We start from the raw sequence: 24,168 nt of genomic DNA on the forward strand, positions 1-24,168 counted from the left end.
TGAAAAACTTGATACTATAGCCTAGCCACGTTGACACATAAAGCTAACCAGCACACCCTGCTAGAAGTATTGGACTCTTTTTAATCTTTATTTTTATGTGGTTGGCGTACACATTTTATTTCCTCACGCCAGGTACCTTGATCAGAGCCTAGAATTTTTTCCTCATTACTGTTCAAGGCTGGACTAAGGCACTCTTGATGTGCAATAAAATTTCTGGGCTAGGGAATTTCTTCCACGAATTTCCCTTCATCCATATTTTTCCAGTCTAAAATTTTGCGGGTTAGAGATAATTTGTGTCATACACTGTCAAAATGTAAACTCTACAAGTGGTAGTAATAATTATCCTGTTATTGGAAATTCTAAGCCGGTCTTGGTAAAGAAAAGGAAAGGGGAAAGTTAAGTTTGTCTACAGCACAGTTTTGAGTAGGACTCACTCTGACTCTCATAGGAAACAACCTTCTCTGACCCTTTTTCCATCTAGCCCCTGTTGTTTACACCTGCTTGAATTTCCTCCTCTCTCTTTACAGTGGTTTCCTATGACTCTGAACATTCTTTTTTGTACTTAAACCTGATTATTCTAGAATACTTAATGTCTGATGTTCCCCAGATTATCATCCAGATTTGTTATCTAGTATTTGTAAATCCTGAAGTTTTCCTTGCAAGAAGATAGGGGTTTTTTTTTTCTTATGATGATTTATAACAGTGTATATACAATACATATTCTTATACAATAATAGGATGAGTACACATTGTAAAATGACAGAGGAAAATATTAGGGAGAGGCAGCGCCTCAATCACTTTCCAGTATAGGCAATAATTAATAATCATGTCCCATTGAAAACAATGCAAAATTCCCCCCTTCCCAAAGAATGGGAGAGAGAGTAAAAACACAGAAGTTCACTAACTGTAGTCAAATGACTTTAGCCATAATTATGCTAAGGTTCCCAAACTTGGCAAAATCTAGGGTATTGACAAATTGGAAACAGATCAAGACCAGAAATAATTTTCATATTAAAAATCTCATCAATATTAAAGTGATACTCACCTGTAATCTTTGCACAATTAAGTGATGAAGAGGAGGCTAGCTGGGTTGTGAATCATGTAGGCCACTTACTTTGCCTTTTTCTCCTGATAATGATCTTCCACCCAACTGACAGCACCTTGGGGGAGGGGGAAGGCAGGAGTGGGGACAGGATATTATCTTCAACTTAGTCTACCTTGTAGAAGTACCAGTAGAAGGGAACAGAGGTTGAAATTAATGAGGTGGAAATGAGATGCTGAATTATCAGTGCATTTCAATGATCTCTGCTCACCCTTGCAGGTTGACTGCACTCAATTTCCTTTAGGTTTCCCTAGGTAGGGAAGTCTAGACTCATGAGAAAGAATTATTTCTCTCTCATGGAATCTCTATTCCCTGTATCCACCTTTATTACTTTTAAGGGAGATTTAAAAACTTAGGGAGACCTAAGTAGAAAAATATTTCTACTTTTTGTTTCATCTAAAAAGTCTTTTTATTTTATTTTTATTTTTAATTTTTGGCTGCGTTGGGTCTTCATTGCTGCACGCGGGCTTCTCATTGTGGTGGCTTCTCTTGTTGTGGAGCACCGGTTCTAGGCGCACAGGCTTCAGCAGTTGTGGCGCACGGGCTTAGTTGCTCCGCGGCATGTGGGATCTTCCCGGACCAGGGATTGTGTCCCGTGTCCCCTGCATTGGCAGGCGGATTCTTAACCACTGCGCCACCAGGGAAGTCCCTAAAAAGTCTTTAAGGGACTTCCCTGGCGGTCCAATGGTTAGGACACCGTGCTTCCACTGCAGGGGTCACGGGTTCGATCCCTGATGAGGAACAAAGGTCCAGCATGCCGTGCGGCATGGCCAAAAAAAAAAAAAAAGTCTTTAAGACATTTTTGTAAACAGAGAGAGGGTTTTCTGTAGTATCTTTGGACCATATCTCTGAAAAGTCCCTCTAGGTTACTTCTCTGCATACCTCCCAGAGTAGAGTAGAGGAATGTAAGTAGCATAATATACCCTCCACGTACTCACTTTTTCTTCAGTTCCTCTCCTCTTTGCTGGAGAAATAGCTTCCATTCTTTCAGAATGCTTTTAAATTCTAATGTCAGAGAACTTTTGCAAAAACCAAATATGGACTTGGGTTGATTGCAGTGGATTAAGCTGAAATAATATCATGCCTGGATGCAACAGCAGTGAAAAGTCGGTTATGTTCCACCTCTGTGGATATAGTAAACAATGATAAAAGTCAGGCAGGGAGATCATAAAGTTATTTATTTTTTTAAGAAAAGAAAGAAAAGGGCAGCCAGGAAAGAAAGAGAAGGGCTTTTGTCCCTCGTTGACTAGCTAGCTCAAAGAATCTACCAGAAATAGTGAAAACTGCAGCAGCTTCATGATGGCTTAGAGGAACAAGAGCACCCCTTGGGTCGAAGTTCTTTATAGGTAAGGCTGTTTTGAGATGGACCTGGAAGGAGGTGAAAGATTGGGGTAAAGAGGTGGGGAGAGAGGATTCCAAGCAGAGTTTGAAAGGGGGCACAAAGGTCGGAATGAGCACAGTGGTAGCGGTTGGGGGGTGTTGAGGAAGGTTGTTTGTTTTACCCAAGGGTGGGGCTGCCTCAGAGGAATAGGACACCAGCCTCTTCTTCTCTGAAGGAGGGTCGGGGACACGCCTGAGCATGACTGCCTAGTGGCCTGCACTGCTTCTGTCTGGCAGAAAGCCTTCATTAAGAGCTTTTGAACTGCCAAGGAAATTAGTCCCCAATTCAGCTGAGCTAAAAATTCAGCTCTCCTCCACCCCACCACCAACCCTTCAAGATCCTGTCCTTTGGCCATAAGACCTTTAAAATTGCTGCAGTAATGGGGCAGAGAAGAAAAGGTTAACGGTTTTCCCTAAGCAATTAATTTGGGCATGCTATTTGAATAATGAGTGTTCTAGTATACTCTTTATGTTTCACTAAAAATTCAAAGCAGACTCATAACTATTCCATACAAGGACAAGTTCTGGAATTCTCTCTCCCTCTGTATCTCTCTCTCCTTTTCTCTTTGTTACACACACACACACACACACACACACACTCACTGCCAGAGTTACAATCTCTCTCCCTCACTCAAAGTTTCCATAGGTTCTGACCTGGGGCCCACTTACTAGCACTGCACTTGTTGGTGAAGGCAGTAGAGGAAATCTTGACGTTTGACTTTCAGCTCATAGTAAACATTGGACTGTGTATACATGTTGCATAGGAAAGCACAGAATTATACCATTTGAAAAAAAATCTGCCATTTCCCCCAGAAGAAAAAAAAATCATGTTGCCCCAAGAATCTTGTATTGTTTTTCTCTTCTTTCTTTTTCCCTCTTAATTCCTGAAACCTACCAAGAAGATCCCAGAGAATGATTACAGTTTTCCAAGTTTGGTTCTTAGTTATTCTGAAACACTCCTCTTTGGGATCTACATGGGTGTGTGGATCTTTATTAGATATGGCCTTTGCCCAAATGCCTAACTCAGTCTGTCCTCCTCCTGGTATCTTCAGGTGAAATCCAAGTCTCCAGGAGGAACTTAAAAACAACAACATCAACAACAAAAACACCTGGTCTGGCACCCAGAACCCTAAGGGCTGAAAGCCAGAGCGGATTCTCCTATAAGAATCAAACCATTCACCGTCTGGCCTTCAGGTTGGGTCTGCCAGCCAAGAGGGAACAGGAAGCTTGTCTGTGAGTCCAGGACTATGGAATGCAAACCCCCAAGCAGTTATTTGCTGTGGTTTTCAGCTTTGTCCTGGAAGGTAAGAACAATGTGAACTCTCTTCTAAGTAGCATTCTAGTCAATAAATACCAAACTAGCACCTAAAGTCTTTGAACCAACTCCAGTATGCACCCTTTACACACTATTGTAACACCATATTAGTTTTTAAAGCCAATCTAACATGGGAACTAGTGTACAGAGGACCCGGATCGCCTGGTTCATTAGGTTGCTATTTAAGACCGAGGGAGATCAAATACCCTCCCTAAAAATCCTTAGTAGGCATTTCAATGCTTTATGTAAACCTCAGCCAGCTACTGGACATTTCTCATGGGTCACACTTGATTTATAGTTTACAGTTTTGTCTAGGGGTAGGGGGCAGTTTGAGAGAAAGGGTCTGAGTTTATTGCAGCTATTACACATGTGCATTTAGACCAAACACTTGCTGGCAATCCAAGGTAATAGCTCATTTCCAAATCCTTTCTTGGAAAAAGAATTCAGATTACATAATCATGAAAAACAAACCTGTTGCCACTCAGCATGAACTAACATGTTACAGTATTTTATGGCTGAGGGTTATTAAGCCAGCACCCAGTTTCATGCACCAAGGAGAACACTGGGAAAATGAAAATCTGCCAGTTTTGTTAAAGTTATGTCACTTAGTGGTAATGACATAGGCAGTTCACCTTTCTTGTTAGATTACATTACCTTGGGACTTTGGGTTGATTAAGTAGGTGCTCCTTTACTGCTGATTAGGGCCGTTTGATTGTTAGCAACCTAGAAGCCTATGAGAGCAATTCGTTAGATCAGCTCTTCTTAGTAGGAAGACCACCTTGGGTGTCCCTAGGCATCCTCAAGTTTCCCATCACATAAATTCTCCCCTGTGTAGCCTTCCCTGACGCTGCACCCCAGGGTAACAGAACTAATGAGCTCTGATCTGGTGTAGCTGTTCACAAGGACACATTGCCTATTAAATTCAACCAAAGAATTCTGGTGTTCTGAGTTTTTAAATGTTTCAGTTCAGATGGGCTTGGAGATAAAAGACTCTAGATTTTAATCTATGCTTCCTAGCTTAAGAGCCATATACAGGCTCTGTCCTAACACTCCTGCTTGTGGTTCCCAAAGGAAATCTATTAATGTCAGCTGTGGGGCTGGGTTGTTGGCCAGACATTAAAACGGGTTACCTTCTCATTTCAGACAAGTAATTGAATAAAAAGGCTTTTCTGCCTCAAGCAAAAATTTGACCTAAATTTCTATTTTCAACAAAGAAGTGAAAAAAGAAAATAATCTGACTCGTCAAATTAGGCAACCACCAACTCATGGTATAACCTTTCCTATGATTAATATAACTTATAAATTTACTATGAGGTGTAAAACTCACCTTAGTTCTTCCAGGAGAAATCACAGGTGATTAGACGACACAGCCTATCCAGAACAGTAAGTACCAACAGTACCTTTTGAGTACTTACCATGTGGCCCAGTGCTAAGAGCTTCACACAGATTATCTCACTTAATCCTCATAACAACACTATTAGGTGGATAATTTGCCCAATGTCTCACAGCTGGTAGTTGGTGCCCTGGGCGGTGATCTTCAGTTTGATACCTATAGCCCTGCACTGGGCTGCCTCCTGGTTACCAGGCAGGATAGGAATCTAGAAGGCAAGGAAAACACTCTTCAGTTGCTGTGGTCAACAGGTCACCTTTATATGTTCTGAACACATATTCTGTCATCTTTGACTTTTCATGAAATAATACCTTTTCTCTTGGTAATTAAGAGTCACATGCAAATCTAAAAAGGGTTGGTTACCTGTTTTTAAATAATCAGGTATTCCTTTTTTCTGGTTCTAGGATCCCAGAAGCAAAATCTCCTCAAAAGGAAAATATAAGGGGTACTTTTATACCTTTTATCTCTCAGGTATGTGGCTAGCTGATACCAGCCAAGAGAGGATAGCTAGGTTCCTTCGGTTGTTCTTCCTTCTTTAATTTCCAAGAGGCAAGAGAGAAAGGAATGAAGGGTTGTCCTCAATGCATTTGTGGCTTGTTTGCACTTCAATTCATCCACTGAGCTCTTGGGCAGGGCAAAAAGGAAAATGGTTATTCCCCAACTTTTTCTCTCCCCTCCCCTCCTGAGGACTTTCTTTCACCACATAGCTGGGTGAGTACATTTGGATGAGTTTCCACCTTTCAGGGGCGCTTTGATCTATCATTCACAAGTTCTACATATATTCATTGAAACTTACTATGTGCCCACCATTGAACTAGGCATTAGGATTCAATGCTCAGCTTTTTTGGTGGATATGTGAGGAAATGGATTCCTATAACGTCAGGCAGTCCCCGGATGCTGTTCAAATATTGCATCTGCTCTCATAGGTGGGAGTAGTTTTAAGGTTGAGGGTGTGAAGAAGCAGAAGTCAGGGCTCCCCTGGGGAGAAAGGAAAAGGAAGTGAATCATCATACGATATCTGTCTTGGGTTTTTCTGGTTTGAGAAGTGAGGACTGGAATATAAGGGAGCCATAAAACTTGATGTCTACTTATTTTGGGATATAGCAAAGGTAAAGAGTACCTTTTCTGAAATCATGGCTCAGGCCCAGTATTCATGACTTCCTTTCTTCACATGCGATCCCGGACTCACCTAAATACACTGGAGTCTGAATTCACTTAATAGATGTAGGGAGACCAACAATTTTGGCTTGTCTGAGACTGTCACAGTTTTAGCATTGAAAGTCCCACGTCCCAGGAAACCGTTCTTCACTCCTGGGCATTTGTCACATTGGTCATTCAACGGCTCCTTGAAATTTAACAAGCTAAGCCTACCACCTCAATATGTAGGCTTATGTTTTGCTTAGAATCAAATGAGACAGTTTTAAAATGTTACATTCTCTGGTCTTTTTTTCAATGTCCTATACCCTAAAATAACAATAAAAGAAACTCCATCCAAATCCATTTAAAAATATTCTAGAACCAATATAGGGCATGAATGATTTAACTGCTTCTTAAATTTGGGCTTAAAATAGAGTGAGTATACAGTTTAGCTGACAAATATTTTTGAGAATAAAAGGGGTGACTAAAATTTTTTAGCATATTCATTTATTGACCAATAAATTGGTTTTTTATATTGTTGGATCTATAAAATAGTTTCATTAAAAACCATTTTCAAAAAAAATTCTCTCTTAAAAACGTATATAGGGGCTTCCCTGGTGGTGCAGTGGTTGAGAATCCGCCTGCCAATGCAGGGGACACGGGTTCGATCCCTGGTCCGGGAAGATCCCACATGCCATGGAGCAACTAAGCCCGTGCACCACAACTACTGAGCCTGTACTCTAGAGCCCATGAGCCACAACTACTGAGCCCGTGTGCTGCAACTACTGAAGCCCCTGCGCCTAGAGCCCATGCTCCGCAACAAGAGAAACCACCGCGACGAGAAGCCCACGCACCGCAACGAAGAGTAGCCCCCACCCCCGCTCGCTGCAACTAGAGAAAGCCCGCGTGCGGCAACGAAGACCCAACACAGCCAAAAATAAATAAATAAAATAAATAAATTTTTAAAAAGAAAAAAGTATATAACAGGGACTTCTCTGGCAGTCCAGTGGTTAAAACTCCGTGCTTCTGCTGCAGGGGACACAGGTTCGACCCCTGATCAGTTACTAAGATCCCGCAGGCCACGCGGCGCGTCGAAAAAACAAAACAAAACATATATACCATGTATATTAAAGCAAACTTTTGGAAACATTTATATTGTTTACCTGAATATTAAAAATAATATGAGCAGAATAGTTGTTGTTGGTTTATACTTATATACTTTCTTCAGTTTCTTAGCTGTATCATTTGCTAACACTCTGTTACTGACATATTTCTGAAGAATATATTGTTTTCAATATGATCTTTTTTTTTTCATTAAATTGCCACAATCTTTTCCAATTGACTCTTCTCTGAAGCCCACAATATTTTCAACTGAGAAATTATTCTTCAGGTGGTGAGACTCATGGTAAGCTCAGAATAAATTCTGCTAAACGGAGGGATTCTCAATTCTATTTTTTTAAATTTTGAAATGCATAAATTTTTCGGCCAAGGTTTTTTTCACAGGTGCGTTATGTTTGCCTCCAGACAAAACTTGTCAGTAACTTGTCTCTATACTTCTTTAAAATATTCTATGTAATTTAGATGCTTCAAAATTGTTAGCTTTTGCAGTTTCATTCTCTCTGAGACAGAGTATACATTTATGAAATGAAAACAGGAGCTCCGTCAAAAGATTATTCCACAAGTCTGAGTATTTCAAGGCACAATGGTAGAATTTCAAAGATAAAACTTGTAAATTGATTATGCTCTCATTGTTTAATTTGTTCAATATTTTCCTTGCTTTTATAAGAAAAATTTCAATATCTCCTGCTTTCCAAATTTTGTTTTTAAGAACTGCAATTCTCTAAAAGCTTCAAAGAACATTTCTGCTCTATTTCTTGTTTAGCAAGAAATTTATTGATAAGAGATAGACTGTATGTAGAACTTGTACTCATATGATCCTCACAAAACAAATAACTTTATCTTTAAAATTAAACTTCTTGGGATTTCCCTGGTGGTGCAGTGGTTAAGACTCCATGCCCCCAACGCTGGGGGGCCGAGTTCCATCCCTGGCCAGGGAAATGGATCCCACATGCATGTGGCAACTAAGAGTGCACATGCCACAACTAAGGAGGTGGCGAGTCACAACTAAGGAGCCCACCTGCCGCAACTAAGACCTGGTGCAACCCAATAAATAAATAAATATTTAAAATTAAACTTTTTAACTGAATTTACAATAGTATTCACCATAAGATCTGAAGAACTTTTTTTTACTTTGATTCCATGAATTTCACGAACAAATGAACAATTATTGGAATTAATTTTTTAATTTGAAATAATTGGTGACACAAAAAATGAGCCATTTAACTGTCTGCAGAGTTCTATTAATTAAACCAAACACATTAATACCTATTTCTTCATCATTCATACTTATCCAAGATAATCTTAAAATAATGCCTAAGATTTAAAGCAAATTCTGGGGCCTTTTTAATTTTTTTGGCTGCGTTGGGTCTCCGTTGCTGTGCACGGGTTTTCTCTAGTTGCGGCGAGCGGGGGCTACTCTTCGTTGCGGTGCGAGGGCTTCTCATTGCGGTGGCTTCTCTTGTTGCGGAGCACAGGCTCTAGGCACGCGGGCTTCAGTAGTTGTCGCACGCGGGCTCAGTAGTTGTGGCTCACCGGCTCTAGAGCGCAGGCTCAGTAGGTGTGGCACACGGGCTTAGTTGCTCCGCGGCAGGTGGGATCTTCCCGGACCAGGGCTCGAACCCGTGTCCCCTGCATTGGCAGGCGGATTCTTAACCACTGCGCCACCAGGGAAGTCCCTGGGGTCTTTATAGCATATTTATGCCTTCTAGTTTTAGTACTACAGGTCCCATGGTAGATGGTAAATGTTGGCAAACATTTTATGTATGTTGTACATTTATCATCAACTTTACTGAAAAATAAAAATTCTGTACTTAATTTTCACTAAACATGTGTTCTTGTTTTGTTTAGCTTTGTTTCTTGAGCTCATTGCTGCTGAGAGGGTTCATTGTAAAATCTTTAAAAATTGTTACAGCAATAAAGTAAATACAGGTTTCCCCTGCTTTACAAAAGTAGAGTGTTCCTACGAATTCTTTCGTAGGAAGATAAACCCAGCTAAAGCACAGATGCTCACAGACACAGTTCAAAGCTATGGCGGCTTCATGCTGAGATGCTGTGTGGTCCCTGTGGAAGGAACTTGGTGGTGCCTCACTCAACGCTCCAGGTATGCACTGCCTCTCTATGGGCTTCTGCAAAACAAACACAAAATGCTATTTTTGCTTCTTGCCCTTTTTTTGTGAAAGCGAAAATCCTCTTCAGATTTGTTTCAGTTAGCGAAGAAAGGTACTAGAAGTGGCGTAAACCGAACTTTCGAAAAGCGGAGGATAGCTATAAAGTGTTGTAGATTTACAACAATTTGGCTAGTATAAGCCAAAACCATTTCAGCAGGATGGCTCACACTTCTCTGTGCAAGCTCTACTGCAGGCATGCTTCACTCCCACTTCCCACGTTTATTTCTCATGCACCGAATTTCTGATTTCCCACGTTTCAAAGTGATACCACCCACTGGGAGACTGGCAGCCTACTTGGCTTCCTCATCTCGCAGGCCTCCCTCTGGACTAAGGCACAACGACTCATCCACCAGATGGCCACCAGGGGCAGAAGCAAACACTTCTCCCACATCACTGGGGACCAGAAGTTAGTTGTCCCAAGCCACCTGCCCTTATGCAACCACACTTTATCAGCCAGCATCCTGTATGCTATCCTTAAAGTGGTGGAGTTAGTTACCAGTGTCAAGATGGGTTTTGAAAAAGTGAGGGGGGGTTATCACTCATGGTTCAGATATAACCACTTGTTAAATGCTGGACTCTGCTTACTGCACATGCAGCTCACATGCTACTAAGTAAGGCCATGGTAGAATATGGAAGTACAAAGTGATCTACCAAACCCAGCCTGGCTTATTTTAATACAATTATTTTTAATAATGTTTTCTTAAAAACAACAACAACGACAACTCTGGGACACATGTTAAACCAGAGGGAGGCCAGGACAATTGAAGTAAATCAGAAAGTATATTCATCTTATCTATTGACCACAGGGGTGCTTCATAAAATGGATTTCTGTACTCCACTCCAAACCTGTTAAATCAGAACAAGGTATAGCCTCAAAATTTGCATTAAATAAAGCTCTCCATGATATTCTTGTTTGTTTGTTTTTAAATTTATTTATTTATTTAATCTTTTATTTATTTTATTTTATTTTTTAATTGAAGTATAGTTGATTTACAACGCTGTGTTAGTTTCAGGTGTACAGCAAAGTGATTCAGTTATACATACATATTATCTATTTTTTTTCAGATTCTTTTATAGGAATATTGAGTATAGTTCCCTCCATGATATTCCTAGGGACACTAAAGTTTTACTCCTGGTTTAGGGAATTCTTTCACCTTTTATTCCAAGGTGTCAAGCCCCCTTGTCAGAGAGGGCTGGAGAATCAAGCGCTTTACTCCATGGCTAATCTAACACCTGGATCAAAGCTATTATTGAAAATGAGCTAGAGACAAATTGAACTTAAATTCAGTCACGTGATAAAAATATTATGTCCTTGAGCAAACTTGTCTTGCAAGTTGAAAGATTTATTTTTGGCTATATCATCTCCTTTTTGGGAACTTGGACCTATACCAGCCATTTTCTTTTTTTGAGGTTCCGGTTTACAGCTAAGGAATAGAAAATATAATGAACATTGATTTTAATACTTTGGAAGAAATAAGCACTAGGTAAGCCTTTTTCCCCATTAAAACATATAAATTATTTCATTTCATTCATAAAAATTACTATTGTAAGGGTTGTAAGAATGTGTTTTGAGTTTCTGTAAGGTGGCTGATACCAGCATGATGATGTTTTATCTGTTTACACTATTTTCTTAATTTGCATTTGGCAGGGGTGGGGTGTTGGGTCAGTAACTAGTTGTGTGATATTTTAGAAATATCTTGATCTCACTGACCTCAACTACAAAATGATTTTAGTCTGGTGGATGGTCAATGCTCATTCTAGTTTCCTGAATTCATCTTTTACACTTTTTTGAATGTTTGGAATTTCTTATCAGGTGCACGTGTTATTGTTTTATTATTTTGTTAATAAGAAAGATTTTATAAGCAGTAGGATTATGAGCTATTATTTTTTCCTTTTAGTTTCCTCTACTTTAAACAAGCAAGTGTTATTTTAAAAAGAGAGTAAACAAGAACATTAGATACACTAAGGGAAGGTGGAGTGGGAGGTAGAAGGATAATGTAGCAAACCAGGATGTATGAGACAGCAGTAATGGTTAAAGACTTTCTAAGGCATAGTATAGGGGATCACCTAGTGGTGCGAATAGAAAAAGCTTTTCAAAAGCTTAAGATCCTTTTCCCTGTGTTTCAGGACATTTTACTGAGCAAGTGTCCCTATGGTTTGCAATCAATTTATTTAAAACATATGAAGATTTTGAACACTTATTTTCTGTGATCAACTTTATTTAAATCATGCTAATATGTTGAATATTTAAATATTTACCCCGAAGCCTCTCTTTCCTAGAGGGATCAAAAATCCCCTAATATTAAGCTTTGAAAATTAATTCTTGTCCCAAAGAATGTGTTAATTCATGGTTCCATGGTCAAACAAAGTTTAGATATGCACAAACCAAGCATGAAAGCATGCCCCTTACCTATCAGAAACCCCTGGTCTAAAACCATCAACCCCAGGCAAATGCATTATGATTGCACTTCTAATTTCACAGATGAGGTAGCTGAGGTTCTATCTACATAATAGAAGCTTTAAAACATTTGGGACCACAATGGGGTTTTCACTTGTTGAAAATAATAAATCATATACGTGTATGGCAACTTCTGTTTCGGTTGAGTTCTGCCAAAAGCAGAGACGATGATAAAGATTTGAATGGAAGTAGTTTATTTGGGTGATGATTCCAGGAAGGGAAGCAGGGAGAGTGAGACAGGGGAAGCGGAGAAGCCAAGAGAAGGGTGACAAATTGCAGTTGTTACTGTAGATGCCAGTGGCTTGATTCTCCCAGCATCTACCAGAATTGCCCATGGGGGAGATGGAACCCTTGGATGTTTATCTGCTGCCTCCTGACCCCATTCATTGAGGATTGCTCCTGGATACAATGACTGTCCCCATGTTTCCAAGCTGTGCTGTGACCTGGCTGAGCAGCCTCCCTCAGCTTCAGAGAAAGCCCTGGAGCAGAGAAGTGGAGCGACCTATGGCTTGTTGAGGTAGAAAGAGTCTGAGCCCACAGAGAACTGTCTACCACAACTGTGGCTGAAATCAGAGCTGGGCCAAGGGGATGTCATAAAGTACTTGCTATAGACCACGCCTTACACTATTCAGATCCCTTTGTCCCCCTGTTAAATTCACTTTGTCATTGTGCCTTCAAAGCGGTGGCCACAATTTCTAGAAAGGACTTTGTGCAGGAGAAACAGAGGAAGAAGCTAATAGTGCCTGCTGGTCCCAAGGCCATGACTGAGATTCATCAACTTTCTCCTCTACCACTTATTCTAGATTACCTCATCCTTGGCCAGCATTGGCTGGTCTAATTTATTTGGCTGGTAGGGGATCCCAGAACTTCATCTGAGTGGTCAGGCCTTAGATTGCCTTGCCCTTGTCAGGCTGCGGTGGCTGCAATTGCTTGTTCACTATTATTATCAAACACACAAACACATAAGGGTACCCCAGTGAATCCCCTGAGTTCCAGACATATTCTTCCCTGTCCCCTTAACATAGTAACAATTCTAGCTGCTCATGATAATCAAGGTTGAGTAACCTCACCAGTATTGTAACTCCTTTCTTTGCCTGCTGTTCCACCCACATAAGGAAAACAAAGAGACCAGTTGTAGCTTCAGATTTTGTGGAACCCTTTTGTGTCACTGGGAGTAGTGTTTCCCACTCCCCACTTTACCCAGTAGAGCCCACACTAGAATGGGAAACACAAATGGGTTATTATGAGTGATAATGAGAAGGGCTAATCCTTGTTCCACTTTCTGGCATCTGGATCTGGATATTTGAGCTATGAGGGACACAGCTTGATATATTGGTTCAGTACAGATAGTGCGTTATGGAGGATAGTTCCCCAGTTCTATAGGATGTTGCCTTAGGTGAGCCGTTAATAGGCTATTCCAATACGGTATTTTTTTTTTTAAAGATTTTTTTGATGTGGACAATTTTAAAGTCTTTATTGAATTTGTTACAATATTGCTTCTGTTTTTATGTTTTGCTTTTTTGGCCACGAGGTGTGTGGGATCTTAGCTCCCCGACCAGGGATCGAACCTGTACCCCCTGCATTGGAAGGCAATGTCTTAACCACTGGACCGCCAGGGAAGTCCCTCCAATATGGTATTTGTATTAGTTTCCTGAAGCTGATATAACAAAGTACCAACAACTGGGTGGCTTAGAACAACAGAAATTTATTGTTTCACGTTTCCAGATTCTAGAAGTTTGAGATGCTTTTGGCAGGATTGGTTCCTTCTGATGGCTGTGAGGGAGACTCTGTTCCATGCCTCTCTCCTAGCTTCTGGTCATTTAGCAGCCATCTTTGGTGTCCCTTAGCTCGTGGCAGCGTAACTCTATTCTTTACAGGGTGTTCTCTCTGTGTCTCTGTCTCTGTGTCCAAATATCTCCTTTTGATAAGGACATAGTCATATTGGATTAGGGCCCATCCTAATGACCTCAACTAACTTAACTGATTATATTTGAAACGACCCTGTTTCCGATTAAAGTCACATTCTGATGTACTGGGAGTTAAGACTTCAACATATGAATTTATGGGGGACACAATTCAACTCAAACAGTATTAGACCAGCTACTTCCAGAAAAAAGTAGGATATGGTAGAACCAGCAAATCCCATGGTCATGTACACATTTCTCAATAAAATAGGTCCCTTGGCGCAAGGCAATCTTATGCAGGATTCTATGACTGTTATCAGGTATTCTATAAGCCCTTCATAGAGTATTTCTGGCAGAGGCACTGCAGAAAAAGAAGATAAACCCATATCAGGAGTAGGTTCAATTCCTTCAGACAGGAAGGGCTCCGATACAATTGACTTGCCATCAAGAAGCTGGTTGTTGGTTGTTTTTACTTGGAATACTGAGGACACAGTGTCAGTCTGATGATGACAGGTTGCTTATGCAGCAGAAATAGTGGCTAGACCAGCTTTTTTGAGAGGGAGCCCATGCTGTTGGGCCCATCTATAGCCACATCCCTGACACCATGGCTATTCTGATGATGGGACCATTGTGCACTCGGGCGACTGAGGGCATCCACTGGGCAATCCACCAGACCAATCATCCTGTTCATCTGGTTGTGTCTCCTCTGTGGTGGTTGCTCTCTAGAGGGCATTGACATAAGACCCAAAGACTCAAATTTTTTGTTCTCTTTTCTGTAAGGTCTACCCAAAACCCTCTTCTCTAAAACTCTATGTCTCTAATAATTTAATCCTGCTCCTTCCAGGTCCCTGACCTGTCAGCCAAATCATTTGCCCAGAGGTATATCCTGAACTTGAGCTACCTTTTCTTCCATGCAAAGAAGACAATCAACTGTTCTGCTCACAGCTCTGTGCACTGGAATCCCCCCTTGTGGTGCTGTAGGGAGCAGCAATTTATTTTCAGGACACCCCAGCATATTAAGCCAACCCATCTGTGAATGAGGATCAGGCATTTTCTCCTCTGTTGGCTTGTTTGGGGAACCCACAATGAGACCATAGATGTGCATTGAGACAAAGCATTGGTGAAACAGAACAGGTGACTTGTGGCCACTTATTTATGTAAGTTATTTGTGGCTTGGGCTCCATCATAGAATGGCTTGCTGCTGCACCCACTAGAACCCCTGACTTGGTGGCTCTGACAATACTCAGCTATTGATGGACATACCTGATATTCCAAGGTCAGGTGCTCAGTATTTAGTAAAGCCAGTAGCACATCAGGAGCCTTTTTTCAAATGGTGAGTCATTCTCTACTGGAGGAAACATGGCTTTGCTCCAGGATGCTAGGGAGTCTGTGCAATGAATTTCTCCTTGAGGCTTGCCAGAGGCTTGGCCTTATTGGCCACAGTTATCTCTAGTATTATTAGGTTTGCAGATGATATGGCCAAATGCAGGGCCCTGCCTTGATTTTGCACTGTAGTGGTTCTCAGCTTTCTGCTGGGCCAATGCTTGAATATTTCTGGTAATATAAATCAAGTGAAACCCAAGTGTGTTGGCCATTTATCTGTCACCTAGGAATACAATCTCAATCAAAATTCCAGAAGGCTTTTAGAAAAATTAATATTCTTATTCTAAATTTTTTTGAAAGATAAAGGCCCTAGAATAGATGACACAATTTTAAAAAGATCATAATGTAAATCGAGGATTTACATTACCTAATTTCATGACTTACTATAAGGCCTACAGTAATCAAGGCAGTGTAATACAGGTGTAAAGATAGACATATAGATCAGTAGAACAGAATAGAGAGGCAGAAATATATCCATATTTGTATATTCAGCTAATTTTCAACAAAGGTGCTTTCAATAAAGAAAGGATAATCTTTTCAACAAGCTGTGGTAGAATAACTGGATCTCTATATGGGAAAATGTAAATGTTAACCCTAACTTCACACCATACACAAAAATAAACTCAAAATGGATCATGAACTTAAATGTAAAAGCTCAAATTATATAATTTCCAGAAGAAAACAGAAGAGACAGTCTTTGCAAATTTGAGATAAGAGATTTATCAAAAAAAAGCATGATGTATAAAGGAGAAAACTGAATAGGCTCCATCAAAATCAAATGTTTCTGCTTTTCGAAAGACATCATCAAGAAATTGAAAAGACAAACAATGGACATATATCTGACAAAGGCTTTGTATCCAGAATATATGGGAAATCATACGAAGAAGACCAACTTAATTAAAAACATAGGCAAAATATTTTAATAGGTACTTCCTAAGATATACAACTAGATAATAAGCATGTCAAAAGATGCTCAATGTCATTAGTCATCAGAGAAATGCAAATTAAATCCAGCGTGAAATACACGCACCAATTAGAATGACATAAAGACTGACTACCACATGTTGGTGAAGATGTGGATCAGAGATAGAACACTCATGCATTGTGGCAATGTGAAATATACAACCACTTTGGAAAAGACTGAGGATGCTTCTTAAAAAGTTAAACATCCATGGTAACTAGACTTATTGTGGTGATCATTTTGAAATGTGTAGAAATATCAAATCACTACATTGTGTAACAGGAACTGCTTCACAAAGATAGGATGTTGGAAATGGAAGCAGGCTTTTCAGTGCTTTTGTGGCAACCTCAGGATATTCCGCCTTGACTTTAATCCAGAACGTATGGAGATTTGAAGTTGTCTCAAACATATATTTTTTAAAATTTATTTATTTTATTTATTTTTATATTTGGCTGTGTTGGGTCTTCGTGCTGCACGCGGGCTTTCTTTAGTTGTGGTGAGCGGGGGCTACACTTTGTTGCGGTGCACGGGCTTCACATTGCGGTGGCTTCTCTTGTTATGGAGCACAGGCTCTAGGCACACAGGCTTCAGTAGTTGTGGCGCACGGGCTTAGTTGCTCCGAGGCATGTGGGATCTTCCCAGACCAGGGCTTGAACCCATGTCCCCTGCGTTGGCAGGCGGATTCTTAACCACTGCGCCACCAGGGAAGCCCAGTCTCAAACATATTTTTAAGGCCACCGTCATTTGTGATCTCAAGCAGTTGATCCTCTTCTAGGACAGACAAAGTCGATTCACCTGGCTTATTCACAAATGGGTCACGGATCCATTCCTTCCCAGTTCGGGGGTCTTTTGTGGTTGGGAAGTAACGCTCAAACTCTTTTGAAAGCTGAGATAGCTGATCATGCACCAGCTGGGAGAAAGAAGGCCCTGGCTCAGTCTCTTTCAAAATCTCTGCTAATGTTTGAAACATGTCAAAAATCCCAGTGTGCACTCATCGCCCCCAGAATTCCAGTTTGGCTTTGAATGCAGCCACTTTATCTGCCAACTTGAACACAGGTGTCGTTCTCCCCTGAAGTGACAGATTGAGTTCGTTGAGCAGGAATATGTCACGCAAGTAAGCAAGTTTTGCGACCCATTCTGTGCCACTGAAATGTGTTGTCAGTGGTGACTGTTTTTCTAAAAGAAATCTCTGGAGCGGCTCTCATAACTCAAAAACTCTGGCCAGTGATCTACCTTTAGAAAGCCATCTCACTTCTGTGTATAAGAGAAGACGTGTGTGCTCTATGTCCATCTCCTCACAGAGCTGTGCAAACAGATGTGAGTTAAGGGCATGTACTTTAATACGTGATAATATTAATTGATAATAATATTGATTATTGTTAATTATCAACTTAATCATATCCTGCAAAACGTTGTTAAGTTCAGGTGACATTTTTCGGCTAGCCAGCATTTCTCTATGGATGACACAGTCTGTAGACTCACATTCAGAAGCGACCTCTTTGACCCGAGTAGTGAAACCAGAAAGCCGTCCAGTCATGGCAGCCGCTCCGTCCATGCATATACTGACACAAAATGACCAATTCAGTTTTCCTGATATGTAATCATTCAAGGACTTGAATAATTCTGCAGCTGTGGTGTTGGTTGGCAACAAAAGTGCACATAACATATCCTCATGCACATCCTCCTGAAAAATATATCTCACAAAAACAAGTACTGTTGCCATGTTGTCAACATCGGTAGACTTGTCAACCTGGATTGCGTACCACGGTGACTCATTAATCCTCTCTAACAATTGTGCCTCAGTATCCTCTGCTATTTCATCAATTCCTCTAGTTATGGTGCTAGCCAAAAGAGGAACACGTACCACCTTTTGAACTGCAGCCTCCCCTAAAAGTTCACGACAAGTGTCCTTAGCAGCAGGCAGGATCAACTCTTTACCAATAGTAAAGGGCTTCTTAGCTTTAGCAAGGTGGTTAGCCACTAAGAATCATGCTCTCAGTGCAGACACATTTGATGAAGTGGTGGCCTTCAATAATTGCTTCTGTTCTTTGTGTTCACATTTTTTTCTTTTAGAAAACTCTAAAGGCTTGTCTTTTAATGCAGGATGCTTTGTCTCCATGTGGCGAAGCAGTTTTGAAGGTTTCATGGCTTCATTGGATAGCCAGTTGCCACATATTATTCAAAGTGGGTTTGGAGAATGTGAATCACCTGTTGCAATGAACACGTAATTCAAGTAGGACTCTTGGTATTTTCTTTTAAATGCAGCTTTCTTTTTGTTGGCAGTCTTAGAGTCTTCTGCTGTCTCCTCATTGGGTCTTTTCCCCTTTTCAAAGAAGCTCTCCAGTGATGTTTGTTTTTTACTCATTTTGGCTAGGGTTAGCTTGTGGGCTTACCAAAACTGTGACTGAGACAAGTGTGCAGTGCGGGAAAGAGGTGCAGATGGAAATGGTAAATAAAATAATGGGCAGGCCATGCATGGACTAAAATAAGTGTTGGATTCTGACTTAAAGCCTGCCAGCATGGTACCAGTCCGTGGCCCGCGGGTTGGGGACCCCTGATGTCTAGTGACAGAAAACAAATCAGTGGTTGCCTGTGTCAGGGAGGTTTTGGTGTAGATAACTGGGAAGGGGCACAAAGATACCTTTGGGCATGAAGAAATGTTTTTTAATTTTGGTGTTGCTTAGAGAGGTGTATATATTTTTCAAAATTCATCCCATTATACACCTAAAATAAGTGTACTTTATGTAGTGTATAGCTCAATAAAGTTTTTTTTATAAGATCTAGATTTTCAGAATGGATAAAAACAAAATAAATTCATATGTTGCTTACAAGAAAAGCATCTAAACTGTATAGGCATATAAGTGTTGCAAATAAGAAGATGGAAAAATATATTCCATCTAATACTAAAAACAATTGGTTCCAAATCAAACCGACCACCATCATCACCACCACCACCACCCAGACAGGGTTCTTTCCTCATGGAACTAACATTGTAGTGGGAGACACAATCTCACAGTTAGATAGATACATGGATAATTGTAAAGTGTTTTTTGTCTTCACATAGCTGAAACATTAATAAGAAATAATGAAAAATAAACTGCTGCTTAAAATAATAGGTTATACTGTCTTCATTATTTAGAGATAGAGACAACTTTCACTAATAGAAAGTACTTTTATGGATTTTTTTATTTTGAGAAAAATAATGGATCAAAAGGAGGATCACAAATTTAGTCAAGTCTAAAAAGGAAATGAAATGTGATAAGAGTTACGATGATCACTGGAGGGGAATGTAGATTGAGAAAGCATTTCTTTTTTTTAAAATGTATTTATGTATTTTTGGCTGTGTTGGGTCTTCGTTTCTGTGCGAGGGCTTTCTCTAGTTGGGGCAAGCGGGGGCCACTCTTCATCGCGGTGCGCGGGCTTCTCACTATCGCGGCCTCTGTTGTTGCGGAGCACAGGCTCCAGACGTGCAGGCTCAGTAGTTGTGGCTCACGGGCCCAGTTGCTCCGCGGCATGTGGGATCTTCCCAGACCAGGGCTCGAACCCGTGTCCCCTGCATTGGCAGGCAGATTCTCAACCACTGCGCCACCAGGGAAGCCCGAGAAAGCATTTCTTTTTAAAGGGAATGATTTGAGTAGTTTAAGTACTATGAGAAAGACCCAGGAAAGTAGGAGCAGTTAAAAATTCTTGTTTGCAAGTGCATAATTGAGAGTGAAGTTCCCGAGAAACAAGGGGCTCCAGACCACAGATTGTTTAGCCTTAGAAGGAGTCAGAAATATATTTCCTATGATTGTAACAGAAAAATGGAGGGAAGAATGGGTTTAGGTCTTGGCAAATTTGTAGATTTGGGTGGCAGGAAGTAGAAGATGTTCCTGTCAGATGTCTTACATTTTCTGTAGACTAGGAGATGAGGTCATTTTCTGAGAGCCTGAGTGGAGATGGTGGCTAGAGGAGATAAGAGAAATTCTGGAATTGGGAGAAAGGGCTGGGGAGCAGCATTGAGGCCCCAGTTAGAACTTACACATTTAAAGGCTTCTATCTGCACAGTCCTGGGATTTTTCTCCCGCCTCATTTTACAGCAACAGTGCTTTTAGTGGGGGTATGGAGAGTTGCATGCATACAGGTTTGGGGAGATTGAGAGAACAGGGGTAAGAGAGTTGAGGACACTAGAAAAAGAATATTCATGGATCGGAAGAATTAATATTGTTAAAATGACCATATTTCTCAAGGCAATTCACAGATTCAGTGCAATCCTATCAAAATACCAAGGGCTTTTTTCACAGAACTGGAACAAATAATTTTAAAATTTGTATGGACATACAAAAGACACCAAATAGCCAAAATGATCTCGAGGAAGAAGAACAGAGCTGGAGGTATCATACTCCCTGACTTCAGATTATACTACAGTAATCAAACAGTATGGCACTCACACAAAAACAGACACATAGATCAATGGAACAGGATAGAAAGCCCAGAAATAAACCCACCCACTTATGGTCAATTAATCTATGACAAAGGAGGCAAGAATGTACAATAGAGAAAAGACAGTCTCTTCAATAGGTGGTGCCAGGAAAACTGGACAGCTACATGTAAAAGAATGAAACTAGAACATTCTCTAACACCATATACAAAAAATAAACTCAAAATGGAATAAAGACTTAAATGTAAGACCAGAAACATAAAACTCCTAGAAGAAAACAGGCAGAACACTCTTTGACGTAAATTGTAGCAATATTTTTTTTTTTGATCTGTCTCCTAAGACAAAGGAAACAGAAGCAAAAATAAACAAATGAGACCTAATTAAACTTAAAAGCTTTTACACAGCAAAGGAAACCAAAAACAAACAAACAAAACAACAACCTATGAATGGGAAATATTTGCAAATGATATGACCAAGAAGGGTAAATATCCAAAATACATAACTCAACATCAAAAAACAAACAACCCAATTAAAAATGGGCAGAAGACCTGAGTAGACATTTTTCCAAAGGAGACATACAGATGGGTAACAGGTACATGAAAAGATACTCAACATAGTTCATCATCAGAGCAATGCAAATCAAAACCACGATGAGATATCACTGCACATTTGCCAGAATGGCTATCATCAAAAAGACCACAAATAACAAATGCTGGTGAGGATGTAGAGAAAAGGGAACGCTTGTACACTGTTGGTGGGAATGTAAATTGGTGCAGCCACTGTAGAAAAAACTAAAAATAGAAATACCATCTGGTCCAACAATTCCACTCCTGGGTATATATCCAAAGAAAACAAAAACACCAGTTTGAAAAGATGCATAGAATAGATAAATAACAGATAGAGAATGGATAGACAACAAGGTCCTACTGTTTAGCACAGGGAACTATATTCAATATCCTGTGATAAACCATAATGGAAAAGAATATGAAAAAGAATGTATATGTATATGTATAACTGAATCACTTTGCTGTACAGCAGAAATTAACACAACATTGTAAATCAACTATACTTCAATAATAAAAAAGAAAAAAAAGATACATGCATCCCGATGTTCATAGCAGCATTATTTACAATAGCCAAGATATAAAAGCAACCTAAGTGTCCATCCACAGATGAATGGATATAGAAGATATGAGACATATACCTATATATGTATATATGTATACACACATACACACAATGGAATACTACTCAGCTATAAAAGAGAATGAAATTTTGCCATTTGTAACAACATGGATGGATTTTGGAGGGTACTATACTTAGTGGAATAAGTCAGACAGAGAAAGACAAATACTGTATGATATCACTTATATGTGGAAGCTAAAAAATAAAATAAACTAGTGAATATAACCAAAAGGAAACAGACCCAGAGAAAAATTAGTAGTTACCAGTGGGAGAGGGAAGCGGGGAGGGATAAGATAGAGGTAGGGGATTTAGAGGTACAAACCACTATGTATAATATAAATAAGCTACAAGGATATGTAGTACAACACAGGGAATATAGCCAATACTTTATAATAACTATAAATGGAGTATAACCTTTAAAAATTGTGATGGGCCCTGCATCTTAGCTGGAGAGGAAAAGTTAGAAAGGCTCAAGAGTTCTGATTCACAGGTAGAAAGCAGAGATGGAGGATGAATGGTCCAGAGTGAGTGGACTGGCCCAGTGAGGGAGAAGATTTTGAAAAAGAAGGGCAGGGAGCTGAAAATGGACTCTCCAAAAACATGTACGTTGGGTTGGTTAGGTTTTACCCCCTTCTTCCCCTAAAAAAACAAAGCTGGGGAAAAATAGAGGCAGGAGAAGGGAATCATAAAATTGAAGTCACAGAAATATCACCGAAGTTGCTACAATAGTCTCCATCACATAATTCCCTTGTCCAAGAAGTGAATGTATTTCTTTATTATTTATTATAGAATAGTGTGGCACAAAGCTTGGCTATACAGGGGTCGCTAAGGGACATCTGCTTAGTAATGAATGAAAGAATAGTTAACTGCAAATTTCTCATTCAAACCTTGAGAATCCTCTATTACATGTCTTTCTAGTTCTGTTTTCCTTAGGCAGCTAATACATAGTTGAATAATTACCCTGGGAAGCAACATAGTTGGAATTGTTGTTGGCCTCAGAATTTGGTTCAAACCCCCAAACAGCCAGATACTAGACTGATAAGGAAGAGTGTCTCATAAAATTCTCTTCCCTTACCTGCTCCCTCCTCTCTCCTTGGGGCTTCAAGGAGACTGGAGAACAAGGCCTTTCTCCAGCTGGCAGTTTTACCTCCCAAGATAATTTTATTTTTAAGTTCTATGTGTAAAATTACTAGGGAGTTACTAGGGATGCAAAGATGAATTTAAAAAGATTTTACTCTACTGGAATTTCTGAGTCTGAAGGGGAGCCAGACATAAACATAGATATCTATATGTATAACTATATTTATCTACCCATCTATTATAAGACACGGCAAAAATCCTAAAAGTGAAGTATAAACCAAGCTCTAGGAAAGGCCTAGGAAATTATTATTTCTAAGGGGTGGGTGGGAATAGTGAAATTTTAAGAAGAAAGTGGCATTTGAATGGTGCACTGAAGGATGAGCAGAATTTCAGTGAAAGGTAAGGGGCTGCAGGAACAGTCTAATGAAAGGTAAAGAGAGGGAGACAGAAAGATTGGAATCTATTGAGGAAGACAACAGCATCAGAGATATATTAACTTAACAATTCATTGTTTTGCTCCTGCCTTTAGAAGCTTATTTTTAGTTGAGAGAAATAAAACGGGTACATAAATACCCACAATACTAGTGAGCTTCATAGAAAAGGAGAGGTTGCATCCTGTTTCGACGATTCTTCTGGCTACAGTGTTCTCCCCTGGAATCCCAGCTAACACATGTTCAGAATCACCTCTTTAGAATATGATCAATAGAGAACAGCAGTTAAGAGTGAGATCCTGCATGTTCTAGATTCAATTTCAAGTGACTTAGCTTCTATGTGCTTCAGTTAACTTTTAAATAAAAATAAGAATATTTTCCTCAAAGAATTGTTAAGAATGACACGGGATGAAGAACACATGGCAGCACAGTACTTAGTATTTATGTCCTAAGTTATATATTTAATAAATAAGTAGATATGTGTGTGCGGTATTGAGTTTTCACCAGACAGCACACTCCCGCGGGCTGTAGCCGATAGGCCTCACCCTCCTAATCAGTCGGCCCATTCCCTGGCTTTTGCGGAAAGAGCGGTTCATAACGCCTCCCCGCCTCAGCTACAGCACGTGGGCTCCGCCTCCCCACAACAACAAAAAACCCTGTAGCACCAGCACCGGCCACTCTGCTCTTGTGGCTTGATTTTTAAATCCATCCGAAAGGACCAATCCAAGGCGGCAG

Source organism: Eubalaena glacialis, chromosome 3 (assembly GCF_028564815.1).
Source record: "Eubalaena glacialis isolate mEubGla1 chromosome 3, mEubGla1.1.hap2.+ XY, whole genome shotgun sequence".
NCBI classification, from domain to species: domain Eukaryota; kingdom Metazoa; phylum Chordata; class Mammalia; order Artiodactyla; family Balaenidae; genus Eubalaena; species Eubalaena glacialis.